Genomic DNA, 14,343 nt, shown 5'->3' with positions numbered 1-14,343 from the left:
GAATTATCACCCTAAGGTAAAAAGAGACTTGTCAGGGTCAGGTTCAAGCTTCCTTGAGTTCACTGGACCATATCAGATAAAATCTATGAGGAACAAAATGCTTTCAGGTATGTTTAAAGTCAATTTGATGAGAGATGTTTCCATTGAAGATGTCGGATTTTATAAATTTATTTATATTTTACAGGAAGCAGGAGAAAGAAAACTCTTAGCAACCAAAATGACACAGAAAAAAGAAAATATATTAGTGGGTTTATGGGAATGGATTTTCTGGATAGTTTAAAACTAACATGTTGAAATGTGGTCTCACAGAAATTTGCTGCTCACATGCTAGTATTTCTTCCTACTTTACAACAATTTTCACTGTATTAGTGAATTCATTTGGTACTTTCAAAATTTTTGATGCTGGCAATAGTCCAGAACTCCCCTCTTTATAAAGTTGATATGAAATATACTTCAAAATATTTTAGTCTGAGGTATAACTTCCCTCTCCTTGCTTTTGGACAATGTTCCATGCTCAGATGAATTCGAATTATCCCTCCCCTGTTGTATCAACTCTAACCCTCAACCTAATTATAGAAAGAAAAAGCAATGAATTTTGCTTTGATAAAACATATGTCTCAGGAAAAATCATGTTTAAAAAGCATTGTAAGCACTGAATCTTTACTGAGGCCTATGCTGTACTTTCTGCTTGTGCAATTGCCATGAAGTTTCTTCATTATGTTCATCATCCTTGGACTTTCATTAAGACTTCATTTTGGAATAAATGTATAAACCAATAAATAGTCTTACAGAGATTCATATTTGAGACTTTTAAAAATGAGATCTCATTTGGAGCATTATATTTTTATGTTTATGAATATTTACTATGTAAACATTGCCTATGATGTGTGTGTGTGTGTGTGTGGGTATTCTATTTCACAAGAAACTCAGGCAAACAGTTTACTTTTCACAGAACTTGAAATCGAGGAGAGGGTATTTGACTTTTCTCTTGTACTCTTTGGTTGATTATTACAGACTACTAAAATTTGTAGAATCTCCCTAAAAGAACAGAATACTATCAAGAAAAAGTCTTTTAATGTACAAAATAATATAGTACAATTATTTATTTCTTCCATTGTGAAAGAGGTGCTTAAAACAAACAAAAACCCCCCAAGTATTAATTCCTACTCCATGGGGTCAAGAAGAGTAGGGTGTGAATATTCAACAACAACAAAAGCTATAACTGATTTCCTCTAGTATACTCTCCCAGGAGATAAACACTAGAGAAATTTTGTGGAACTGAATAAATGATATATCACATTGATCTCAAATTTGAATTGTCTAAGTGGCTACTAAAGCTCTATATTTTCTGCCTGGCTAAGGATGTACACCTAATCCTTTTAGCAGTGTGACCTCCTTTGAGAAGGGTATAGGTGCAGGGAGCACTTCCCACTGGGCAATGAGTATCTGATTCAGTGACTTCAGACCATCTGAGCATGTAAGGTTGCTGCCAAGGCTAGAAATGTCCCTTTCTCAGGATTATTGTTCCATCACCTATGCTCCGGGAATGAAACACAAAACAGAAGAGGTGTTCAAGGACTTGAGGTACAGTCAGTCTCTGGCTTACCTGAAAAAGGATAGCTTCTTTCTGAGATATGCTGATAACTGCCATAACTGTTGCTGCAGAAAAGGGCATAGAAATCCTCTTCTTTCCCTCCTTGGTAAGTTCAAAGGAAAGTTGGTGTTGTTTGTGTCCCAACAAAGAGCCTGCCTCAAAAGCTGTCTCTTGTCAGTCTTTATGAATCACCAGAGTAAGGCCAATTTTTTTTCTGGCTTAGTCAACAGTCCTCTTGGACATAGTACCCATATCAAGGGGACTAAGAGACCAAACATGTGCCACTGGTTACACATGTACTTTAACAAGGGTCCAGAGCACATGCATCACCAGAAGTGGCCTAATTCTATGGCCAGCTTTATGAGAAGTGCTCCAATCCAACTTCTTTTCCTTTTCCACACTGCATAAAGAACAGCTATATGAACATTTCATTTATGTGAAAGACCAATTCTTTCTATCAGTGACAAGTCAATTTATTGAAACCTAAGGGTTTTACAGACTTGAGTTCAAATGTGGCCTCAGACACTTAGTAGTTGTTTGACCCAAAGTAAGAGATAAATCAGATAGAGGTAAATTTCTATCTGCCTCAGTTTTCTCAACTATAAAATAGAGATAATAACACAACTGACCTCATATGGTTGTTGGGATCAAACGAGATATTTATAAAGAGGTTAACATAGTGCTGGTACATCTACTGATGCTTAATACATTCTTGTTCCTTTCCTCTTCCTCCTTGCCTCCCACATCACAGTTCCTTGAGAAAAAGTATAGAAATTACTTGTTTCTGTGTACAAGAGCAAAGCTATTAGATAGCACTTATCTGCTCTTACATATCTTGATTTTCAGGTCCAAGCAAAAATGTAATTTCTGGGATATATTCCTGGTTCCTGTTTACTGTAGGAAATCCTGATGCTAGTCCGTGTCACACTACTAAGGGTGATAAGAGATAATATGGGAAGTGACAATGTGTGAGAGGCCCTTTTCTCTCCATCTAGAAAACAGGCTGTATTTTCTAGGATGAAAAGGAGAATAAAGCTAAGTATTCTTTTTTTTCTGAGGCATTTTCACAGAATATTGTCTCTAATAACCTATTCAATATCTTTATTTGGGGAAACTGATGTAGAATGTATACAATCAAATGATGTGTACACAAGATTATTACACATAATAAGAACTAGGGAGGATTAATGTTTGCCTCCCATGTGTATTATAGAGATAAATGCAAGGGATGAGAGGAAAGGAACCTAGATTTAAAATAGTCAAAAGATCCCTTAAAGACTTTTACTGTCTCTCACAAGATATTGCATGTATTAATCTAGGGGAAATTTCTTTGATATACCTTAGCTTCTTAATCTCTTCCTCACTACATCTCCCACTTATAACCTTGAATTGGCAAAGGGAAAATGCTGAGTTCTTTGTCCAGGTTTATGACTTCCATGCTAGGCATGAGATAATCATGACTCTGTGGCTTCTCCATTCTGTTCTTCATGCTAGGTGCTGGATGTTTTTTATCCAGATCTTCCCAGTTTTCCAACCTCTATCATCTCAGCTGACCATTGAAGAAGGGGCAAGGGTTAGCAGCTACTAAACATTTTTTTTAATATAGAAAGAAATTGGCAACATAGTAGTAAGAGGGGGCAGTTTTAAAGGGATGACTGGTTCAGTTTGTTGGAAATAACAGTAACCAGTGAAAATCCCTATGAATGAAGCAGCAGGAGTGGCTTCCCATGCTCAATCTCTTTTCCCCTTGTGGTGAGGAGGGCAAAGTTGTTTTAGAGGCATAGTTCAGTTAAATGGGGTTGCAACCTTTTCAGCTCTGAGACAAGGTGAGTAGGGTTGTGTTTATCTTACCCAATAATTTATCTGTCTGTGACCTGCCCTCAGTGTGATAAGGACCCTATTGACTCTAGAAATGAAAGCTCTGAATAGCATTGGTGAGAGTTTTTGTAGGGAGGAACATGAATGTTTTATGTGGCAAAGTCTACAAGGCATCAAGGTGAAGGATGACCTTAAGACAACCACAACTCTCTGATTCTTAACCTAACTTCTTCTCCTTTTGTTCCTTGAATTCCTTCTGAAGAATTTCCAATACATTCAGTTTCATATTGTTAGTGACTGGTGGAATTTTGGGAAAGTGTTTCCATTTTCAGGGTGTCTCTGGTACAAGATAAGGGTCTGGGATCCTTATGAGGTTTGTGATTTCATTGATGTGGGGTATTACCTCTTCTATTACAGATTGTATCCCTCCATACTTTGTCTATTCAATTCTTGTCTTTTGGGTCACCTACAGTTTGAATCTTTGGATATTGAGATATTCCATGCCTCATAACCATATAACAACATTGGAAGAATATTCATGGTGTTATTTATTATAGCATTCCACACTATAATGATAATATTATATGAGTAAAAGATAGAATAATGACAGCTGACATTTATATTGCATTTCATAATTATAAAGTACTGCGTAAACATTAGCTTATTTGATTCTCACAATAACCTATTCAGTTATGTAATGTTGGTGCATCTCCATTTTACAGGTGAAAAAACAGTCCCACAGAAGTCCAAATTTGAGCCCTGGGCCTACCACTGGAAAGAATGTCTTGCATAGTATTTGCTAAAATATCTTTTTTTTTTCTTTTTGGAGGGGGGAAGGTAGGGCAATTGGGGTTAAATGACTTGCTCAAGGTCACATGGCTAGTCTTTGTGTTACATGTCTAAGGCTGGATTTGAACTCAGGTCCTGCTGACTCCAGGGCTGGTGCTCTATTCACTGTGCCACCTATCCACCCCTTGACTGAAATATCTTCGAGTTGAAAAGTAAAATGGCTAGTTAGCTGATTTGAATCATACTAGTAGTGAAATGTTACTGAATACCCATTACTGGGAAAATCTCATTATATACAAGATCTAATCAACCTTGGTATTCTACTTCATCATCACCTTCTGTGTCTCTGATTGGAGGGTGAAGCCTTGCACTCTCAAACATCTAAGGAAAGAGCTCAGCTCAGAATATCTTTTTTTACTTGACTGTACTAATTTGGGATAATTTTGACTTCTCTATTATACTTTAGAGTGGAAACTTCCCTCTGGGTCACATTTTCAGCTCCCTTTTGTGTATTGTCTTCCCCCATTTGATTGTAATCTCCTTGAGGTCAGGGACTCTCTTTTTTTGTGTTTGTATCCTCAATGTTTGACAGTGTCTAACACATAGAAGGTGCTTAGTGAATGTTTATTGACTATTGACTAGTTCTATTCTAATCATTTAATGATCCTTTTTTGCTTAAAATTCCATTTCTGATGGGGAAATAAACTACTTTTTCTAGACCTGGAACCCAAAGCTCTGATGGGTGACCTTTTGCCTTTTGCCCAGAACAAGGACTCTGCATTACTTTTTGCTCATTTCCAAACTTTCATGCTACTGGGTAGAGGGTAAAGAGCACTGACTTTAGAGTAAAAAGGCTTGAACTAAAATCTTGCCTCTGTCATTACCTGTGTGATCTTGGAATAGTAACTTAACCACTCTGGGCCTAAATCTCCTCATCTGTAAAATGCGGAAGTTGGATTAGTTGGTCTCTGAGACTTTCTAGTTCTTTAAGTTTATGATCCTATGATTCTCCACCTTCCACTTTCTAGTTCCCTTTTAATGTATTCTCTTCTTTTCTATATCCATCAGTGTAAGATTTTTGAGGTCAGGAATTGTCATCTTGTATTTGTATTCCCAGAGTTTAGAATAGTGTCTGACACAAAGTGCTTAATAAATACTTTATCATTACCATCATAATCATACCTGATTTTTGTTATATACTTGGTAATTCAGCTATTTTCCTTCTTTAATGAATGAGAAAACCCTAGGGAGAGTCAAAGATAGATTTTTCTTTATATATAAAAAGAGGGTGTTGGACTAGAACAGAGATATCAAACATGCAGCTTAAAGCTACATACAGACCCTCAATACACTTATGAGTAGTCTGAATCAGATTAAAATATAATTGGGAACTAGTTAACAAAGAAAATAAAAATACAATAAAATATAGATAACATTATATTTTAAATCTAAGTCAATATGCAGTGTGCAGGGATCTTGATATATGATTTAGTAGCCCTTATTTCTATTTGAGTTAACACTAGATCTATAATTTAGTGAAGGATTGGCTGGATGTAAAGATGAGAATGTATATGAATGTAATGTGTTTTGCCAATGTAGATTACGTGTGCTCATTCAGTCTGTCTAAATGTGGCTCACAGGGAGGCAAGAATAGATATCTCTATAGTTTCTTCTCTCTACCCTTCTCTAAGGAAGACTTTGATTCCTTCTTGGAGGGGAAGTAGGAGGTTGGAGTAAGAGGCTGGCCACTCTCCTGTGAAAGCTACAATGTCCTTAAAGCTATGATCTTGACAGCTATCTCTTAATGATGAAAGAGTATCCTAAGTTATACATTCAAGGCTTGACTGCCTTATCACCAAATGCAGTTTCAAATAGTGAATGAATTTATTTATCCAAATTCATAGCAAAATTAAAATCAGAGAAAAAATATATATAGGAGAATATATACCAGACAATACTCAGAGTAAATGATTTACCCTATTGCAAGAGAGATAATTCAGCTCAACCAAGAGACAAGGTTTCAGATCTCACTCAAGGGGAAATTCACCAAAATCTTGAATAAAGTAAGTTGGGAATAGGGACATGATTGAAGTGCTGGTTCCTCACCAGACTGACTTCTTTTCAGTCTTTCTCTTCAGGGAGTTAGAGTGTGGAACTATATATACTCTCTCTCAAAACTGAAAGCCAAAGACTTGGATTTTTTTTCTCTCCAGCTCTTACCAATTTTGCCTTTAAATAATCACAGAGCACTGAATAATCAATCTCCACCAAGGAGGAGTGTCTTATGTAAATGTTCCTTTAGGCCAAGGGTTACTTGTGAAAAAATTTTCAACATTTGTCTCTGGTAATATCTGGTAATTATACAAGATTTGTAAGGAATTGATGCAAATAAGTGACTTCTGAAATTCTTCTCTCGAGATTCTTAATTTTTTTTTTTGTTCTTCCAGATGAATCTTGTTGCTATTTTGACTAGAACTGGGGAATTTGGTATGGTATTAAACACTTCTGCAAGAAACCTTTCTTATTTTTCCTTAATGCTAGTTTCTTTTCTCTATTATGTCCTCTTGTATTTATATATCTTGTTTATATGTAGTTGTTTGCACGTTTTCTCCATTATATTGTAAGTTTCTTGACAGCAGAAACTGTCTTTTGCCTTTAAAATGAACTAAATTAATTCACATAGTATCATTATTTTCACAGTGGCACAGCCTAACCAAATTTAGTCATTTTCCATTGTTGGTCATACATATTGTTAATTTTTGTTGTTTTAAATAGAGTCACAGAATCTTAGAGCTGGGAGAAACTTCAGAGGCCCCCTAGTCCAACCTGTTTCTAAGCAAAAATTTACTTTAAAATATACCCAACTATTGTGGCAACCACACTGGCATACCCAGGATGGCTGCTACAACAGGTTCTTAGATTTGCTTTACTAGGAAAGGTAGTTGTTTAAAGGATCAACAATCATTTTAAAATTACATTCACTAGTTCAGGGGAAAAGTCAGCACCCTGAACTTCAGAAAAGATATGAACAGAGAAAATACAAGTAGTGAAATAAAGACCAATAGACAGGGCTCTGACTGCCTAAATTAACTACACACTTTATACATATCCCTGGATGGAGAGAGCCTTTACATCTAAGCAGGTAGGGAGCTCTGAGCATAGAATCACTCAGAATCACAAGAACCTTCTCATAAGTAAGCACCCAAAGCAAAATATCAACCAACGTACCAACCCTACCAAAATACCAATACCAACCAAAACACCAATGTATATGTACTTCTCAGAGCCAAAATGCATCATAGTCCTTGTGACTTAGTACCTAATTAGAAAGTATCAAAAGGTGTGAAAACCTTCCTATAAGCAAACCTCCCCTAAGCAAGCTTCCCTTAATGGGCTCCACATGAGGTTTATTAATGGGTGGGGAAGATCTTATATCTCATTAACATTACACCAACAAAGGGGTGACTAGGTGGCACAGTGAATAGAGCACTGGTCCTGGAGTCAGGAGGACCCGAGTTCAAATCTGACCTCAGACACTTAACACAAAAACTAGCCATGTGACCTTGGGCAAGTCACTTAACCCCAACTGCCCTCCAAAAAGCAAAAATCAAAACATTACACCAACAAATGATCATCTGGTTATTGCTTGTGAAGATCTCCAGGGAGAAGAAACTCACAACCTTCTGAGGCAGCCCATTCTATTTCCATACAGTTCTCATTGTTAGTAAATTTTTCCTTACCTTAAACCCAATAAAGCAACTCGGAATATTTTTGTATTTTGTAGATAAGTTCATCCCATCTCTTTCCACATTTTCTTCTGGATGAGGTATTAGCAATGATGTTGTAGGATCAAAGGGTTTGATCAATTTTGTAATGAATATTTTCATATTGCTGTCCACAAAGAATATATGGTAAATGCTTATTTTGTCACAGTTTATACAACAATCAATTTTAGAATTTTTAGATAGATATTTTTGGAATTTTAATAGATATAATTGGGTATCACCTTGGTTTTCTTTCCTTTGATTATTAGGCAATAGAATATCTTTTCATTTATTAATTATTGCTATTTTCCTATTTTGAAAATTCTGAGTTCATGTGCTTTGAATATTGCTACACCAGGTAGTACATATTACTCTTATAGATATTCATAGTTCATTTTAAATTTTGGATGCACAGCCTTTGATATATTTGCTGCCGATATTTTTTCTTAATCTGTTTCTTTTCTTTGAATTTTAGGGACACTAGTTTATATTATGCACAATCTTTTTATCTTTATATAATCAAATCAATTGAATTTTTGTCTAAATGTCTTCCATTTGTGTGATGAAAAATATTGTTTACCCTTCATGTTTGAGATAAAATTATTTCTTTTTCTTCCAGTAATTTTATGCTTCAGAATGTTTTATTGATGCTTTTTGTTTAAGCATTTTTATTATTTAAAATCAATTTAAAAAGATTTAAAATCTATTTAAAATTCTTAAAATAGATTTCATATTTTAAAAGACAAAATTTTGACAAGAAAAAACGACTTCACACTTTCTATTACCTTGATGTCATAGAACATGTCAATTAATATTTACATAAGTTTACAGTTTGCAAAGCACTGTCCTTAAAATTCTTTGAGGGAGGTGGTACAAAATGAGGAAACTAAGGCTTGGAGAAATGCTGTGTTTTATCTCAGATCAAGTGGCCACTTGATCAGAGACAGGACTTGAATCCAGGTTTTCTCCTCCCTGCTTCCCTACTTTATTCTATTTAGAAATAGCTTTATCAAACTTTTTTTTTAAATCCATGAATATTAGAATAGGGACCACCCACTCTCCTCCAGCTATTTTATCAGTTTTACTCCAAATCTGTTGGAAGTACAAAGATTTCTGAAATCTTTTGACCTTTGTCTTAGTGTCATTGAAAATTTAAGTATGAAGAATGTGTAGGGGGCAATATACTAACTTCAATCATCCCTGCAAGTTATTCTAGTTAAAAGACAATTGAAATTATCTCCCACAATTAAGTGACTTAGGGGACTAAAGTTCTGCAAAATTTGGATTCAGTCAGAGGGCTGCACTTGAGGATGTAGAGTGCCGAATGTGGCCTCAAGATTGAAGGTTTCCTATGCCTTCTCTAGGCACTCTGATGTTTGGCTGGTGGATCACCATGGGAATCTCAGAGGCAGGGGAACTTTATTCAGCTGAATCAATTCTCAGTGTCTCTAGTACATATCCTTGTATATCCTTGCTATGCTATGGCTAAGTAAATCTCTTTTTGTTTACTGTTGAATGACTTATGAGTGTCCTATTTTGTTGGGCTACATCTAAGGAATTAAAAATTCTCTATTAGCATTTGAGATTTCATCAGTATAGGAAGGTCCAGGTAGAGAATTTCTACCAACATATAGCTTCTCTGCAACTTATAGTCATAGAGTTGTCTCTTTGCATTAAGACCTATAGTTCACCTAGTTTATTATCCATACCTCATAAATTTGTGTAAAGACGTCCAAGGAAATGGTTTTTATTGCTCACTCTTCTTGGCTATTGTCTCTTAGGACTCATTGCATTTTATCTTCCTCTGTTGTACTTGCTACTTGTAGTAGATGACTGATATGTTGGCCATTATCTTCCTCCTCGTCCATTTTCAGGGTGCTCTCAAGAACTCATCAATCCATATTTTAAGTCATGGTCCACAAAGTCAAATTTCATTTTTTGTTTTTTAAAAATATTTTACTTGGGGGCGGCTAGGTGACGCAGTAAACAGAGCACTGGCCCTGGAGTCAGGAGTACCCGAGTTCAAATCCGGCCTCAGACACTTAACACAAAAACTAGCCGTGTGGCCTTGGGCAAGTCACTTAACCCCAATTGCCCTCCAAAAAAAAATTTTACTTTTTTTCCAACTACAGGCAAAAAAGTTTTAAACATTAAAAAAATTTTGAGTTTCAAATTCTCTCCCTCTCTCCTCCCCCTTCCCTTGAAAAGGCAAGCAATTTGATGTAGGTTATACATATGCAGTCATGCAATACATATTCCATATTAGTCATGTTGTAAAAAAAAGACCAAAAAACCCCCCAAGAAAAACAAATTTTTTTACATAATAGCTTTCATATATATATATACTTATATTTAAAAGGAATAGCAAATTGCACATAATAGATTTGCAGTTTAAAAATATGGAACAATTCATAAATTCATGTGTCATCGTTGCACAGGAGCCATGCTAATCTTTTCTGTATCCTTCCAATTTTAGTATATGTGCTGCCAAAGCAGGCACCTGAATTTCATTTTTCAGAAATCTTATCTAGTTCACTTCCCAAATCTGACTTTTATTTCAATTGGCAGCAATATTGAATTAAGCACCTGTGTGCTTAAAATCTTTAATTTCTTTCTATTGACTTTCCAGTCCCTTTCTGTTTTGTAAATAATTTGTAATCTGCTTTCTACTTTTTACAGTCTATTCCTTGTGAGTTGAAGATGCCAAGGTCCAGCTTAATTTCTGATTCTATTCTGTGTAAAGCAAGATAATGGGAATTAGATTCATTGCCTAGTCCTTGTTTTGTTCCTTTGTTATTTCTGCAAGTTCAGCTGTGACTGTCTGTGTAACCTTGACCTCAAGACTCTGCTTCCCTAGGTTAACATAGTAGAGTAATCCTCACATAAGATTAGGGTAACATGTCAGCTCTGTTGGTTGTGCGTGTGCGTGCAAGTTTTTAACTTTCTTTTCCATAATTATTGTATTCAAGTAGCAAATTCTCTACTTCCCAAGAATTTCCTAGTAAAATTATATCTTTGGGATTATGAGTCAGGACTGGAGCTAACTGAATCAAGTGTGAGCCTTGTGGGGAGCAGCAGGTACTAGTTATAACCCACACTGGCTGTAGTATAGCAGTGAGCACTTCAGTGCAGATACAAATGCAAATGAAATGCACTTGGCCATCCAACAAAGATGAAATAACATTCAGTTGTAAATGAGTTTTCTCTGTTTGATGTAAACAGAATGAAATGTAATTTGTAGGAAGACCTCAGTGACCTTGAAAGGTAGCTGAATTAGTTTTATGAATCTGCAGATGTTTCTGACATTTTTGTTACTAGTTATTATAGATCTTGTGATCTAACCAATTCATGGGTTTTACTAGCTCAGGAAAAATGTCCATGGTGGTATGCAGAGTGAGGTTTTGATAACTGTTGACCTCATTCAGTAGATGGAACTGAGGATAGAGAGTTAGGAAATTGAGTTTTCCAGCTCTGCCTTTAACATACTAGATATGACCTCTCCTCCCTATATCCTCAAATTGTAAGTGTACTAATGCAAAATGATAGCTGTGTTGACTACTTAGCTATTGTCTCCAATGTACCAGCAGATATTTGATCTCATTAATGTGGTTATTCCTTCCAAAGATGCAAACTACAACTCATCCATGTTTGCTCTAACTCTTGTTCATGTCCTCCTAGAAATCTGACACAGGGATTCCATAAGATCCACTAGGGTTTTCCTCAAATTCTCTTGCCATTGAAAGGATGTCAATGGGCTTTCCCTTGCTTTGCCTTGTAACCAGCCTGTCTTCTTTCACTCACATATTTCTTTGATGACAAGACACATCATGTGCTTCTGCTTTGTAATTCCTTGTCTGCAGTGTGTTGCAGCCTGCATACATCTATATCATGCCTCTGCTCCACCCTCTGGATGACTCTCAACTTCAATTATTCAGAAATGATAGTATTCTATGACTCAGACATACAATGGCATATGTATGTCAGTATAAAATGATGAAATTTTATTTCAGGGAGAAGCTGTGGAGTCAATAGAACTTTATAGTTTCCCAAAGACAATCCATCCTTCTTTCCTTCTGTTTAATTCTGGGCTTACTTCAGTTTCCATTTTCAGCACCACCTTGAGTATTGATCCCTCAGTATTCTCAAAATTATGTTGTCTTCTGAATGAACTTGCATTGGTTATGCTTGGTCTAATTCAGCTGCTTTTCCCTTTTGTTTTCTTCAATGCTATTTACATTTCCTTGAGTACATTTGGGAAAGTGAAGTTATTTGTGTTTTACTAGGTATATGTTTTGTATTGCCAGTTAGATTGTAAGCACCTTTTTGCAAACATCCAACATAGTACACTGCACATAAATCCCCAATGACTTTTTTTTATTGATTTATTGGGCAGTTTTTGAATTTCCTAAACTCCTGGGTATAATGTCAAAGCACCTTCTTCAGAAGTATCAGGCTATATCAGAGCCGTACTAAGCATTTATTTTGTTTGAAATATCCATTTTGCCCTTTTCAGGGTTTGTGGGATAGTATCAGTAGAGGCCCACTGTACTTAGAACCTCTCCATGGTAGCCTGGCTGTATGACAATGATCACTACCTACCTACATTTTGGTGGTAATCTGACTCTGAATCTGATTCTAGATTCCATTAGACTAGAGTACAGGGATGAGTATAGTAATGAATAACTTTCCCAAGGTTATTTAGCTCTGACAGACATCCATTAGCCCCCTGGGTCATCTAAATATAGAGCCCTTGGAAAAGACATAAGTTGGCTCATAAAGAGGTAAGCTCCATCTGCAAAAGCAGTTCTTTTATTTTTGCCTGCCTCTGGTCTTTGGGGGCTGGAACATAGACTTGTTAGACTCAGAAAGCCAGCTGACAGCTTGGAGTTAGGGAAACCAGCCAGCAGGTCTATGCTTACGGGTTAGGAACCCTGGAACATGGTTCTTAAGAATCCAGTAGTTATTGGACTTTGGTTGTTGAATTTTTACACAATCATTTCTGTTCTCTTTGGTTGCCAGAGTATCAATCAGAGTTGTTCTGTAGGAGTATAATTACCTTTTCTACAATTTATATTAAAAACACTTTTTTCATTTGCACCAATCAGGTTTGAGTAGATAATTATTTTTATTAAGTTTAGTAGTGTGTCTTTCTAACAAAACTACTAAGATTTCTACTGCCATTTATTTTTATCTGCTTGATTCTAAAACAATTAAATTTTCTATTATCTTATTTTTATATCACATTAATTATTTAATATAACCTCCCCTCCATACCCATTGAGACTTCCCTGGATTCAATGATTCAAAAAGGGAGAAAAAAGTAGTTCAATAAAACTAGCCAATATACTGACTATATCTGACAGCATATGCAATGTTCTGTTACCTGGAGTCCTAGCTCTACAATGGAGGTGGGAGAGATGATTATTAATAACAAATGATTTGGAGAGATCCAGAGTTATCCCTTTTTCTAAAGTCCTCTTTTCACTTTTCATTATTTTCTTGCATCATTCTTATTTCTCTTCCCAATTTTTCCTCCACTTCTCTTTTTAACCTCCTCTATGGCCTGTAACCAGTTCATATTATTCTTGGAAGCTTTTGGTTCAGGAGTTTTGACTTTGTTGTCTTCCTCCTGTTCCATGTTTTGATCCTTTTTGTCCCCAAAATAGGAGCCTAAGGTTGGATTGCTGTTCTTGTTTTGCTTCCTTTGTTTGCTCATGTTTCCATTCAATTACTTGACTTTTGAGCTTTTTGCCACAGTAGAATTCTGCTTCCAGAGAGGAGAGCTTTGTCCCAAATTGTTGGGGTTTTCTCAGCTGTAGGAGCTATTAGTTGGCTGCCCTCTCTGAAGCTTCCACAAGCTCTGGCTCACTGGTCACACACCCCAGGACCTCCACTCTAGACAGAAATCCAGACCCAAGTAGGTTAAAGCAAGAGTGATTACCCCTCAGAATGGTTGCTTGGTCCCCCTATAATCTGCAGGCCAGGATCTCTGAAGTAGCCACCTGGCTACAGCCACAGCAACTCAGCTGACTTCTCCCACTGGGGGCAGAGGCCGGACTGCACTCCTGGACTCCCTGATCCCAAAGTCTACGCTGACCTCTCACTTTGTCTTTGGCATTTATGGGTTGATAATTCTGGAAATCTCCACAGCACTGGTGATCCACTCTCCAGAAGTCCCTCCAGCTGGGACTGGTCATGGCCATCCTGAGGCTAGAACAGGGGGCTCAAGCAGAGCTGGGGTCTGCTCCCAGAGGGCTGCTATGGCCCCTTCCTCCCTGATTGCTGGGCTGTCTTCAGCAGGAGGTTAGTTTCTCTCTGTCACTTTGTGGGTTCTGTAGCTCTAAAGTTGGTTTAGAGTAATTTTTTACATGTATTGGA

General features: G+C 36.6%; 1 non-coding gene across 1 annotated transcript; it reads right to left on the bottom strand.

Annotated features, from left to right (window-relative positions):
• Positions 1 to 10,358: 10,358 nt before the first annotated feature.
• Positions 10,359 to 10,465, bottom strand: LOC138153368 (U6 spliceosomal RNA). Its single transcript, XR_011166350.1, has one exon. It is a non-coding gene; the product is annotated as a U6 spliceosomal RNA (small nuclear RNA).
• Between the last annotated feature and the right edge of the window lie 3,878 nt (positions 10,466 to 14,343).

The sequence above is a fragment of the Petaurus breviceps genome, unplaced genomic scaffold, assembly GCF_028583685.1.
Source record: "Petaurus breviceps papuanus isolate PSGF00001 unplaced genomic scaffold, PetGlider_PUasm1.0 90977, whole genome shotgun sequence".
In the NCBI taxonomy this organism is placed as follows: domain Eukaryota; kingdom Metazoa; phylum Chordata; class Mammalia; order Diprotodontia; family Petauridae; genus Petaurus; species Petaurus breviceps.
This window is presented reverse-complemented; position numbering and strand designations above follow the sequence as displayed.